Genomic DNA, 15,062 nt, shown 5'->3' with positions numbered 1-15,062 from the left:
GCATGTTTGGCCAGTAGTAGCCTGCACGGACGACCTTGTGGACAAGTGATCTAGCTCTTGAATGGTTGCCACATGCTCCTAAATGAATCTCCCTCAATACATAGTTGGCTTCGTCTAGAGCTAAACACCTCAGAAAAGGTTGTGAAAAACCCCTTTTATATAGTACCTCGTTCATGAGGATGTATCTGGCTGAACTAACTTTGAGCTTCATGGCCTCGTCTTTTCCTTCTGGAAGCTTTCCGTCCTTCAAGTATGACACTATTGGAGTCATCCAATTCTCTTCACCCTCTATTTGATGCACCTCTGGAAAGTCTATGCCGGGCAGGTATTGAATTTCATCAAATTGTCCATTACTTCACTTGCTAAGGCTTCTTTTGCTAAAGTATCTGCTTCCATATTTTCTTCTCTTGGGATCTGAATGAAATCAGCTTCCTTAAACCTCTTTACATGGCATACCACCTTATTAAGGTACTTCTTTATTTGTTCTTCTTTGGCTTCACATGTTCCATTTACTTAGCCTATGACTAGTTGAGAATCTCCCAGGACGAGTATCGATTCGCTTCTACTGATTTAGCCAACTCCAATCCTTTAAGAAGGGTTTCGTACTCAGCTTCATTGTTGGTTGTTTGGTATTGTAGACGAACCTTGTGCTTTAATTTATCTCCCTTTGGGGATAGTAAAACAACTCCTATTCCTCCTGCATTCTGTGTTGATGAGCTGTCCACATGGACGACCCATTTCTTTCATTCTCCACCCTGATTAAGTTCTCATAACTTAGAGTAAACTCTGCAATGAAATCTGCCAGGGCTTGAGCTTTTATTGCATGCCTTGGTTGATATCTGATGTCAAATTCACTAAGCTCAGCAACCCATTGGATCAGTCGTCCTGCAGCTTCTAGCTTGTTCATTACTTTCTTGAGCGGATGATCGGTCATGACATTGATGACCTGAGCTTGGAAGTAATGCCTAAGCTTCCTGGAGGCCGTTATCAATGCAAAAGCTAGCTTCTCTATTAGCGGATATCGTCCTTCCGCTCCCCTTAGTGCTCTACTTGTGTAGTATACGGGCTTTTGCACTCTTCTTTCTTCCCTTATCAATGCTGAACTAACGGCATGTGGAGTGACTGCTAAGTACAAATACAACTCCTCCCCCAGCACGGATGGACTTAGTAAAGGAGCCGTAGTGAGGTAGATTTTCAAGTCTTGGAAAGCTTTTTGACACTCGTCCGTCCATTCAAATGCCTTTTTAAGTACCTTAAAAAACAACAAACATTTATTAGTAGCTTTAGAGACAAACCTATTAAGGGCAACAACTCATCTGGTAAGAAACTGGACTTCTTTGATATTTCGCGGACGTTCCATGTTTAGTATCGCCTGGATCTTGTCTGGATTTGCTTCAATCCCCCTATGCGAAACCATAAACCCCCAGAATTTCCCGAATGATACTCTGAAAGCACATTTACTGGGGTTCAACCTCATGTTATACTGTCTAAGTATGTCAAACGTTTCCTATAGGTCGTCCAGGTGCTTTTCCTCGTCTTGACTTTTCACCAACATGTCATCTACGTAAACTTCTACATTCCGCCCAATTTGTGGATGAAGCATGTGGTTAACCAACCTCTGATATGTTGCCCCGGTGTTCTTCAAACCGAAGGGCATCACCTTATAACAGAATAAGCCTTAACTCGTGACAAAGGATGTCTTTTCTTAATTTGCGTCATCCATCCTTATCTGATTGTATCTGGAGAAAGCATCTATAAAGCTAAGTAGCTTGTGTCCCGTAGTAAAATCTACCAATTGGTCGATGCGAGGCAACAGGTAGCTGTCCTTGGGGCAGGCCTTGTTCAAATCGGTGAAGTCTACTCACATTCACCACTTACCGTTTGCCTTCTTGACCATTACTACATTGGCCAACTAGTCTGGATAATAAACTTCTCGAATGAACTTCGCTATGATCAACTTCTACACCTCTTCTTTAAGATCATTGTCTCTTTCAGAAGCAAGCACCCTTTTCTTCTGTCGTATAGGCTTAGAGGAAGGATACACATTTAGACGGTGGGTAATGACACTAGGGTCTATACCCGGCATGTCCTCATGACTCCAAGCAAATACATCAATGTTTTTCCTCAGAAAATGGACGAGGTCCTTCTTAACCTTCTCTTCTAAATCTGCTCCAACCCTAGTGCACCTCTTAGGGTTTTTCTCGTCCAAAGAAATATCTTCCAACACTTTAATGGGTTTAGCCACCATTTTCTTTTCTTCAATATTCATCGTCTGAACTTGCCCGTCCATGGCCAATATGGCCAGATAGCATTCTCTTGCTGCTAGCTAATCTCCATGCACTTGTCCTATCCCATGCTCCGTTGGAAATTTGATTGACAGGTAATAAGTAGACGTAACTGCTTTCAAACTATTTAAAGTTGGTCTTCCAATTATGGCATTGTAGGAGGATGAACAATCTACCACCAAGAAATTCACGTCCCTGGCTACCTGTTGTGGGTATGCCCCCACCACAACAGGTAATGTGACAGTGCCTACAGGCTGCACTTTCATTCCACTGAATCCTACTAAGGGTGAGTTTACTGGATGAAGTTGGTCTCGTCCGAGCCTCATTTGCTAAAAGGCAAGGTAATATAGAATATCTGCTGAACTTCTGTTGTCTACCAACACCCTTTTAGTTGTATAATCGGCAATTAGCAAAGTAATAACAATGGCATCATCATGGGGGTGGTGAACTTTTTCAGCGTCCGCGTCCGTGAATGTGATTGCTTGCTCGTTTGTGGTCGTCATCCTTGGAGATCGTCCAGAGAGTTGAACATTCTGCACTACTTTCAGATGCGTCTTTTTGGACTTGGACGACTGACCGGCTGAGCTTCCTCCTATAATAACTCTAATCTCTCCAAGCGGGGGGCGCGACGTCTCTTCTACCTTCGCTTTCAAGTTCTCATCCTTATGCTCTCGTCTGAGGAAATTTCTTAACTTTCCTTGTCTTATAAGATTTTCAATCTACTGTTTTAAATCGTAACATTCGTCTGTGTCGTGCCCATGGTCTCTATGAAAGCGGCAATACTTGTTTCTATTACGCTTATTGGGATCTCCCTTCATTTTCTCTGGCCATTTCAAGGAAGGATCGTCCTTGATTTGCATAAGGACTTGTTCAAGTGGTGTGTTCAGTGGCGTGTATGGTTGACTCTGTGTTGAAGGACCAGCCCTTTTACCGTCCTGGTCCTTTTTATCTTCTGTCTGTCCCTTTTTTGGACGAGGGACTTGCTCAAAGTGGCGCATGGGGTTTGCTTCCATTCTTTCAACTCTCTTCCTCTTCTTGGCTATGATCACGTCTTCTGCATTCATAAAGTACTGGGTTGAATGGACGAGTTTAGCCATGGACTGGGGTTCCTTCTCATAAAGCTTGTGGATGAATAAATTAGAATTAATCTCGTTGTGAAAGGCTGTCAGCAGTAGCTTATCATCCATCTCATCCACCATCAAGGCTTCCCTGTTAAAGCGAATGATAAAGGATTGCAAGCTTTCATTCTCCCCCTGTTCTATGGTCAACAGGCTGGACGAAGAATGCTTGTGTCTCTGTCCCCCAATGAAGTTATTAACGAATAACTTGCTCAACTCTTCAAAAGAGCTTACCGAATTCGGGGGTATTTTATTGAACCATATTCGTGTCGGACCCTTAAGGGTAGTAGGGAAGGTTCTACACATAATTTCATCAGGTACCCCCTGAAGGTGCATTGTAGTCTTAAAAGTAGCAATGTGATGAAACGGGTCACGCGCTCCATCATATGAATCCAAGGAAGGCATCTTGAATTTTGGAGGCAAGGGATGACCATTGATGGAAGACGTGAAAGAGGAATCTGTACGGTGAACTAGATCCTCTACAAGATTTGTTCTTCTCATGTTCTCCCTTATTTCATCCATAACCTTCCTCATCTGGTCGATCTCTCTCTCCAAATGTGGCATTCTTCTTGATGTGGTGCCCCTTGATTAAGTTTCAGGTATGGCACTTCTTCCATCTCCCTGGCTCTGATCTTGTTCTTCCCTATATGTCTCATGCCGTTGCTTCCTAAGATGAATCTCTCTTGTCAATTCTTGGTTCTGGCGAGTTAACTCTGCCATAGCAGCTGCCATGGATTGCACATGAACAGAGGATGGTTGCATGGTAGGCGCAGATTGACGATCGCGATAGGGATGGCTAGAAGCATCCCTACTTTCTTGATGGCCTGGGCTGGTAGCCCTCGATCTAGTCCGAACCATTTCAGCCCTTTTTGTCAGAGAAAGAAATTGTAGAACTCAGAAAATCTAACAAAAACTACTCCCCACAGACGGTGCCAATTGATGAACGCAAGGAAATCAGTAAGGCTGAATGTTTCGAGCGTTGATCTATGTTGCTTTGGAGTATCCTGAAAAGATGAACACAATGTTAGAGGAGATCGGGGAAGACCGGCCAAGAATCCTCCGATGGTAAAGTCAGTATTCTTAGAATTCCAAGTTGTATGGACAAAATAATGTCTGAATGAATTACCTTCTCGTAGAAGAACACTTATATACTGCTTGCCAGAGGCAGTTACCTTCTCCTACCCTTGTAGAGTTCGGAGGATTCAGAGTTAACTTCCCTAACCCCTAAGGCAATTACGTTTTCAGGGTCTGACTTTCATAACTGTTGATTGGGGGAGTGGTTTGTAGCTTGACAGGAAAATAGGAACAGCCGCAACATGTTCAGGACGAGTGAAGCTCGTCCAACTGATGTTGTGGACGGTCAAGCTTACCCATGACGAACAAACCATATGTCTTCATCCTTACCTTGGGATGAGCCATATGTCATCATCATGACCTTGGGACGAGCCATATGTCATTATCATGTCCTTGGGATGAGCCATATGGACGAGCTTAGGAGTTGGTGTTTTTTGTAACACCATCAGTTTCCACTAGTACAGAATCATCAGCCACTCCAAACCCATCTCCAGCATGCTCAAAACTCTTTTAGGAGCTTCAACAATTTGATGGGGAACAGAACAATGAATTAGGTCTTTGAATTGGGTTTTATTAATTGTGATTCAAATGTGAAGAGAAAGGGGAATTAATTGGATAAATGAATAAACAAATTAATGAATAAAAGATTAGAACTTGTGAAAGAAACCATGAGTTGGATGAAGGAGTGGTTTCGGCAGAGCATATATCATGGCAGCTTTCAAGAAGGAGAGGAAGCTTTTAAAGCTTCCATGAATGATTCTTTCACAGCTCAATAAACAATTCCAATGAAGTCTCATCCATTAACAAAACAATGAAGATCTTCTTTACCGGCTTCAACTTAGTGGAGAGCAAGTTTTGGTGGAGTGTGGGAGGTGGCTTTTCTAAGGAATTAGGAAGCTGTTGAAAAGAGTTGGAGAGAGAGGGCATTATGTTAGACGTGGCTCATTTTTAAGCCTTGGATTTGTTGTTAGCCACGTGTCTTTCATTTGTGTAAAAATGGGAGACAACGGGAGAAATTAGAATAGGAGGGGAGCCGGCCCCTCTAAGGTTCATCTCCATGCGAGGAGGGCTATGTTACATATACTGATTAGGTTAGAGTTTATGCCCTAAAATCCAATTTAGTGGCATGTTATAAATAGTTAAACTGTTTAATTATATGTGACTATTTATAAATGAACTAATGAGACATTATCATAGTCCATGAGATATATGGTATGTGATTTATGTGATTTAGTTACAGAAGATATAAATCACAAGTTCCTTGTAAATTCAAAATATAGTTCATAGTCGGTGATGAAATTGGGCATTTCATCTATGAAGACTATAACGCATCAACTAAGATGGTTTGTCTTGATCATAGAAGTAGAGATTTCTAGCTGATGTGTTGATATGTCTTAAATGTGTAAGACATATTGAACTAGACCACTGTGAGATTAATTATTCAATTAACAACTGTCGTTTGAATAATTAATCTCACAACTTCTAATTTCATAGACTCTCAATCCTGAGAGGATAGTAAACCTGATCATGAAATGTAGGTTACTTTGATATATCAGGAGTGAGATCTAGTTTAATGGTCAAAACCTCAGTATGTTGAGTAACCACACGTAGTGTTGAGTGAACACATATTTTCAAAATGGAATCCATATTCTCTTTCTATAGAGACACGAAATATCCATTTGAGATAAGTTTAATGGAAATTGATTATTCAGGACTGACCACTTTAGTAAGAGTTACAAAAGTTTTTATTTATTGAAATTAGATTTCATAAATATGAATAACTAGAAGATTAAATTGGGTACTTAAGGAATAAAATAATTGTTTACAAAGTGACAGTTATTATGACTTTGTTCACTGTGGATATTTCATGGAAGGGTCAAATGATATTATATTAGAGTCTTGGGATATAATTTATTAATAAGGCCTAGAGTGCAATTCTATTTAAATAGTGGTACTTGTTATATAGTTAATGGTAACTTTGGGCTTGTCAAGAGTTGACTGATAAGTCTAAAATCCATTGGAGTTAGAGCCTTATTGGTCCCTTTGGTTCCATCACAAGTCACACACTTAAACCCAATTGGGTTGGCCCAAAAGGCTAACCCAATTAGATAATCAGTTTTTATTTAATAAGAGTTAATAAATAAAGTAACTACCAAGATAGTTAAAAATGTACGTATGATTAAAAGAAGAAAAAACAGTTTTTCTCTATAGGATCTTGTAAATACACTTTTCCAAAGGAAAATCAACATACACAAGAACTGATTGAGAGACCACTCATCTTGGGCACCATGTGAAATTGGGATGAAAATTGAAGGTATTTTCAAGTTTTGTTTTTGAATTTCACTGCATTAAGGTACGCTTTCTTTTCTTTGTTAAAAAATTCAAGGTTATATGTTATCTCTCATGAATGAAGTAGATCCTTATATTGCTTCTGCTGTGGGTTTTGTATAAGATGCAAAACCAGTTTTTCCATCACATTACACCAGATAATATTGCCACTAACCTTATTTACGAAGATATGGGCTGAAAAATCTTGTTAATAATCACCATGCTATCTTTGACCTTCCTACTATATTGACATTGCAGTACCCTAGTCAATGCCTCTGCTCAGAACGTAGGAATCCCCATATGCTCATTGGGGGTCTAAATGTCTAGCTATTTGACAAGGGGAAGGTGATGATACAGAACGGCCCATCCTGAAAGACTACTCTGACTGACGCCTTCTTTACATTTTAATTTTATTTTATATTTTAATATTTAAATATAAGTATCTTTTATTAGTATTATAGAACTTAAATATTAAGTTGACATAGACTTAAAATTTTAAAGACGTGTGACAAAATATAAACTTTGAACATTAACCATTTAAATAATGAGAGTGAATTGGGTCCAGTCCTGGCGTGGAACAAAGGGTTTACATCCTCTAATGAGAGAATACCATGTAAGCATTTTACCAAAAAAAAAAAAAAAAAACCTACCACACCAAATATCAGCTACAATCGGGGTCAGACCCATTTACAAAACCAAAACCCAAACTTGATTTGTAGAACGGAAACATTCGCATTTGACCCACACTGTGGAGTCACCGCCAGAGCATAAATAAAACGATAGAGACAACATGAGTGCATCGGTTTGGACATTAATAACTTGATTTTGGTATGAGTTTTTCCGTATTTTGGCATCAAATAAAAAATCTCAACACTTTCATTGACTCAAATACAGTGAGAAAATACCCAGAAAAAACCAAAGAGACCATATCACACCACTAGTACCAGAGACGAAGCCAGAGCTGTAGGTTTTTTTTTTTTTTTTTTTGGGGGGGGGGGGTGTTATTGAATTTTAGAAGAGAGAACAAAATGAATGAAATGCTCTGCTTAATTATTATTGAAAACCTAATTAGTTTATATACATTGAGTCACTTACTTAGAAAACCAAATAACTAACGCACTTAACAAACTTAACAAACTAGTCCACTAATAACTAACTCAAATATCACATGATCAGCACGTGATGACTAAACATCAATAACAGTAAGCATTAAACTACATGTAGCACAACAGTAACATTAAACAACTTACAGCTTGCATCAAACTTGACTAGTACTTCTTCAACACTCCCCCTCAAGATGGAGCATATATGTTACTCATGCCCATCTTGCAGAGTAAGTTGCTAAATTATTGATGCCCCAGAGGCTTTGTAAGCAAGTTTGCCAATTGATGCTTAGTTGAGACATGGAAAGTTGTGACTAGACCATCCTGTATCTTCTCCCTCACAAAATGGCAGTCAAGCTCTATATGTTTAGTCCTCTCATGATAGACAGGGTTAGCTGCAATGTGAATTGCAACTTTACTATCACAATATAGAAGAGTAGGTTGATCATGACTGATTGACAAGTCTTTGAGCAAACCATTTAACCATACAAACTCACTGACAACAGCATCCATAGACCTGTACTCTAATTTAGCAGAAGACCTAGACATAGTATGTTGCTTCTTGGACTTCTAGGAAATTAGAGACTCTCCTAGATATACACAAAATCCAGTGATAGACCTCCTTGTATCAGGGCAACTGGCCCAATCTGCATCATAGTAACCTTTCAATTGCAAATTGGAAGCTGATGAGAAAAAAAGACCTTGTCCAGGTGTTCCTTTTAGATACTTAAGAATCCTGTTAGCTACTTGGAGGTGTGGCTGTCTAGGCTGTGCAAGAAATTGGCTAAGCTGATGCACACTGTAAGCAATGTTTGGTCTGGTCAATGTCAAATATAACAGCCTACCAACAAACCTCCTATACTGAGAAGGATCTGATAACAATTCTCCATGATAGTTTGACAGCTTGGTGTGTTGCTCCATAGGAGATTTAATTGGCTCAGCTGCCAACTGTCCACTCTCTGCTGGAAGCTCTAGAATATACTTTCTTTGACAAACACTTATGCCTATGGAGGATCGGGCCACCTCTAATCCCAAAAAGTATTTCAAAGGACCAAGATCCTTTAGTCTAAATTGATCATGAAGAAACTGCTTGAACTTTGAAATAGCTTCAAGGTTGTTGCTAGCCACCAAAATGTCATCAACATAAACTAAGATAACAATGATTACATCATTATGAACTCTTGTAAACATGGAGTAGTTAGATTTGGACTAAGTGAATCCATGGTTGATGATTGTGGTTGAGAGCTTTGAAAACCATTGTCTGCTGGCCTGCTTCGGTCCATACAAGGGACTTAGTGAGTTTGCAGACTAAACCAAGCTCCCCCTTGCTACCAAAACCAGGTGGAGGTAGCATATATACTTCCTTATCAAGGTCTCTATGTAGAAAAGCATTATTGACATTCAATTGAACCAAATTCCAATTAAGAGCAGTTGCAATAGCTAGTAGAGTTCTAACAGTGACAAACTTCTCAATTGGACTAAAGGTTTCATAGTAGTCCAAACCCTCTTGTTGAGTGTACCCTTTTGCCACCAGTCTAGCCTTGAATCTCTCAACACTCCCATCAACTCTATGCTTGACTTTAAACACCCATTTACAACCCATAGGAACCTTACCAGCTGGCAAAGGTGTAAAATGCCAAGTATTGCTGATTTCAAGTGCATGTATCTCATCAGACATTGCTGCTTGCCACCTAGGATCTCTTGCAGCCTCAACATAGGTCTTAGGCTCAACACAAACAAAAAGAGCAATAGTGAAAGCTCTGTAAGGGATAGAGAGTCTATCATAAGAAAGAACAGATTCAATAGGAAAAGGAGTAGTAGGTAAGGGCAGAGGGTTGGCTGGGGCAAGTTGACAGTGGAAACCCTGAAGGTAAGCAAGTGCTTTGTGAGGTTTGGAGGAACGTCTGGGTGCTGGTGGAGTAGGATTAATAGGCTCAGGGACAGGTTAGTCAGGTAAGACAAGGTCAAGTGTGACTGGATCAGGGGCAGATTTAACAGGTTGGTCAAGTATATCAGGTGGAGAATGGATAGTGAATTTAGGTATATGAGGTTTATGTATGTCAATGACAGGTTCAGAAACTTCCAGTGGTGAATCAACAATATTGAAAGTGGGAGGTGGAAATAAGGAACCAGCAAAAAGTGGAAGAGAATTAGAAGGATTGTTAAGATGAAAATCCATGGAATGAAAGGGAAAAATAGGCTCAGGGAAGACAACATCTCTGGACAAGAAAATGGACTTGGTTTCAAAATTGAACAATTTGTATCCCTTGACACCATATGGATAACCAAGAAAGACACAAGGAGGGGCTCTAGGATCAAATTTAGATCTGTTCCTAGAGAGAGTAGATGCAAAACAAAGACAACCTAGGACCTTAAGGTGAGAGTAAGAAGGAACAGTACCCAAAAGAAATTCATAGGGAGTTTTGTTATTTAACAAAGGGCTAGGCAATCTGTTAATAAGATAAACTGCTGTAAGGATGCAGTCTACCCAGAACTTCAGATTGGCCTGAAACCTAAGGGCTCGAGCAACACTCAGTATATGTTGGTGCTTCCTTTCAACAACTGAGTTCTGTTGAGGTGTATCTACACAACTCAGTTGATGTAATGTACCCTTGGAAGAGAAAAATTGAGGCATATGAGATTCAGGACCATTATCTGATCTCAAGGATTATATTTTGATATGTAATTGAGTCTCAACAAAAGAAAAAGAAAGACTGAATAATAGTTTGAGCATCAGATTTGAATTTCATCAAATATACCCAAGTACATCTACTACAGTCATCAACAATGGTTAGGAAGTATTTAAAACCATTAATAGAAGGAGCAGAAAAGGGTGCCTAGATATCACAATGAACAAGATCAAAGATGGAAGAACAAATGTTATTCTCATTAGGAAAAGGAAGCCTTTTTTGTTTGGCTAAAGGACAAACATTACAAACGGGAAACTCTTTGTTACAGAATGTTACATCAAGAATTATTGAGCTAATCAAGTGCAACCTAGATGAAGAGGGATGACCCATTCTACTATGACACAGAATGGAGTTTGAAACAGTAGAGCTATTGCATGAAACAAGACTACAATTAGCAGCAACAGAGGAAGGAGAGTAAACACCAAGATGTGAAAGGACAGTGGGCATGAAATTGGAAAATTGAATTGGGACAAAAAGCTTTGCAGAGTTGGTTTGCTGTAGAATATACAGGCCACCATGCTTTCTATCCAAACCAATCGTCTACCACTGGAGTAAGTCCTGTATAAAACAGAATTGAGATAGAAAAATGTAGCAACACCTCAAATAATGTGTTAACTTCCCAATAGAGATAAGATTGAATGAAAAAGAAGGAACACATAACACATTGTCAAGAATCAAATCACATGATAACTGCACTTGGCCAACAAGAGTGACTAAAACAGATTCACCATTAGGAAGCTTTACAGAGATGTGGGCTACAAGAGTGATTTTGGTAAGGTATGAAATGGAATGAACCATGTGGTCTGTAGCACCACTGTCAATAATCCATTCATTAGGTAAAAGGGCAGGTGGAATGACAAGATTAGAAGAAAAAATTGAGTGATCTAAGTTGATGGAGGAATGCAAGCAAAGAGGCATGGAAGTAATAGAGTCTAGGCATTCAGGTTCACCTAAACTCTCAATATTAGCTATAGGTAAAGTACCTGCAATGTGAAAAGCACCAAATGGCAAGGGTTTGGTAACAACAGCAGTTTGATTGATGAGTATGGCAGCTTGGTGAGTTCGAAGAGAAAAACTTGATTGCCTTGTGATCCCAAGGTATGGGCTTGCAATATGGACATGAGTTGGTGACACTGAGATGAAGTAAGAGCTACTGTAGTCAACTTCTTCATACTATCTACATTGTCCAGATTGGAACCCAGTGAAACCTGGTTGGCTGAGTGCCCCTTTCCTTTGTTCTTATACCCAGGAGGGTAACCATGAATCTTATAGCATTTGTCCACCACATGCCCAAGTATTCCACAGTGTGAACAAACTGGCCTCTCCTTTTTACCATTAGACTTGCTGGCATAGTTACCCTTGTTAGATGAGGTATTAGAACCTCTAGAGAAGAGAGTAGCAGATTCAACTGCAATGGCATTAGAACCAACTCTTCTTGAGTGATGAGAGAGAAGACTTTATTCAGTGAAGGCAAAGGCTTCATTAGTAAGATTTTTCCCCTAACACCTGTAAAAGATTCATTAAGCCCTATTAAGAAATTCATAGTACACTCCTTTTCTTGATACTCAACTCGAGCAACCATTTAACCACAGGTGCAAATACCACAAGAACATGAGGGAATTGGCTTATAATTGGCCAATTCATCCCAGATTACCTTGAACCTTGTGTAATAACTACTCACAGAGAGATTATCCTGAGAGAGAGTACTCACCATTCTTTTAAGTTCAAAAACCCTAGGGCCATTGCTCTAAGAGAATCGATTCTTGAGGTCTGTCCAAACTTCTTGCGCAGTATTCAAGTAAATCACACTTGAAATCAAATCCTTGGACATCGAATTGATCAACCAAGAGAGAACCATTTTGTTACATTTCTTCCAAGCAGGGAGGATTGGATCTGAAGAACATGCTGGAGCTTTAATAGTGCCATCAACGAAATTTGTCTTGTTCTTGGAATCAAGAGCATAAATGATAGATCGGCTCCAAGTAGCATAGTTCTCTTCAGTAAAAGGCTGATTAACCAGAATCAAGCCAAGATTCTCACTACTATGCAAAAAATAGGGACTAGAGGGCTTTTCCCAGGCAAGCACAGAGTTTTGAGAAGTAGATGCTACGAAATCTGTATTGGTAGCTACAGAAGCCATTGGAGAAGCTTGAACTAGGTTTTACAGTGAACTTAGTGTCAAGCATCAGAAAGGAAAACGTGAGCAAAGAATTATAGAGTCTTTGCAAGAGGAATCAATGAAAGGAAAAGGAATTACAGTGTGAAAAGAAAGCTTCAAGAAAACTCAACAATGGAGGATGAGTTAGGAATTGATGGAATACACCGAGCCAACTCGCTCTGATACCATATTGAATTTTGGAAGAGAGAAAACAGAATGCATGAAATGCTCTGCTTGATTATTATTGAAAACTTGATTAGCTTATATACATTGAGTCACTTACTCAGAAAACCAAATAACCAACTAACTTAACAAACTTAACAAACCAATCCACTAATAACTAACTCAAATATCACATGATTAGCACGTGATGACTAAACAGCAATAATAGTACGCATTAAACTACATGTAGCACAGCAGTAACATTAAACGACTTGCAGCTTGCATCAAACTTGACTGGTACTTCTTCAACAGACTTTAAAAAAAAAATTGTAACTTCAAGAAATTTTTTTTTTTAGTCAATTTAATATTTTATCATCTATTTTGGTATGTTATTAAGACCACATTTGTTGGCCTCATGTTCTGTCATAGTCTCTTGCCACATTAGCTAGGCATTTTAAAGCCTAATTGACACTTGGTTTTTTCTTTTGAATTCTATTGACACTTGGTTTGACAAATTCTATCCACTTTACAATCTCTTTGATATCATTAACTGACTTTCGTAACTCAAAAAGACAATAAACATCACTAATAATGCTACAAATAACTAACATTCCTTCACTGTGGTCATCAATGGATTCAACAAATATCAAGATAGTGAAAAAATAAACATCAAGCACATGAGTAGCCTTTGTGCAGAGTAGAGGAGTAGCCTACGTGAGGGGATGGGAGGATTTTTGTCTAATATTTTGGTCATTAAGAGAGAGAATTTAGGCTAATTTTGAAATTGAGAATCCAAAAAGAACAGTTCGAGAACTTGATTTGGGTTAAAATTAAAAAGCTTGTTTTTAATTGCTTTTGTTTTGTTTTATTCAATTGCTCTGTTCCTTGTATATACAAGCAAAGCTATACTTTTCTTATTTTTTTAATGAGAAATTTCTTTCTCTCATCTTCATCTTCGAGTTTATCTTTTAATATGAGATAGCAAACCATAACATAACTCCATCTCTGGCCAAGAGTGAGCTGATAATAAGCAAAAAGAGACTAATGATAACCAAGTTTAATTTTTTTTGGGGCCTAATTGAACATTAAATATACCTATAGAAATGTTCATATATATATATATATATATATATATACTGTTGGAACATTTTAATATTAAATAATTAAAATGAGTAAATGTTATAAAATAAATGTAAAGATGTGGAGTGAATATGGAAGATGAATAGTTGTGAAAAATGTTTAATCCCACATTGAAAAGGAGAGAGACTTTTTTATTCTTTTTAATTGTGGTGATTAATGGGCTAACATGAATTGTCTCAGATATTGGGCTAAATACGTGCGCAAGGGGGAGGTGAAGAGTGGAGGTATCAAAAATGGAAATGAATCAGCCCCTTGGATCCTCCTACTTGACAGTCCATTCAGAATAATTACCATATCCGTTGGTGAGTAAATGGCCCGAATTAATACTCCATTTTTATTATGGACAATGAAGAGCCATTAACCCACTTAATGGACTATCCGTTTGGGCCTATTCATTCTTCAGAAACTCCTCATCTCACCATTAATTGTGTAACTCCAGCCCATCAGATTAATATCCAACAATTAATCTTGTAACACCCATTACATCAGAATAATTGGACCTAATTAATTAGAATAAATTGGGTAGTAATTTCGTAAGGCCCATTGAGCCTATAAATAGACTCATTCAGACCCAATCCAAGTTACTGCAATTCACAATACACACTAAAAAAAATAGAGAGATTATTGGCAAGGAAGGGTGTTCTTTCTGGTGGAGCTTTGGGCTTGAACACTTTGTGCAGAGGTTGTTCTAGCCATACAACACTTGTTGGGCTGTTGTATCCTGGGGGAGACAAGTCAGAGAAGGTCTGCACCGGTTACAAGAGTTAGCCAACCAAGGGCTTGAATTTCCTTAAAGAGAGCGAGTGCCGCGCCTCAGTCCAAATAGTGTTGTGTATTTCCTTTCTTTATATTAATAATATTCAGAAGTACTATTCAGTTTCTCTTTGTGTATTATTTCCATTATTATTGTGTTTGCACCAACATATACCTATAGAAATTTTTTCCCCAAAATTCAGGGGGGGCATGGCCCCCCTGGACAAAGAGTAGCTCCGTCCCTAACTGGC

The sequence above is a fragment of the Quercus lobata genome, chromosome 9 (genome assembly GCF_001633185.2).
Source record: "Quercus lobata isolate SW786 chromosome 9, ValleyOak3.0 Primary Assembly, whole genome shotgun sequence".
In the NCBI taxonomy this organism is placed as follows: Eukaryota; Viridiplantae; Streptophyta; class Magnoliopsida; order Fagales; family Fagaceae; genus Quercus; species Quercus lobata.
Note: the sequence above shows the minus strand (reverse complement) of the source record.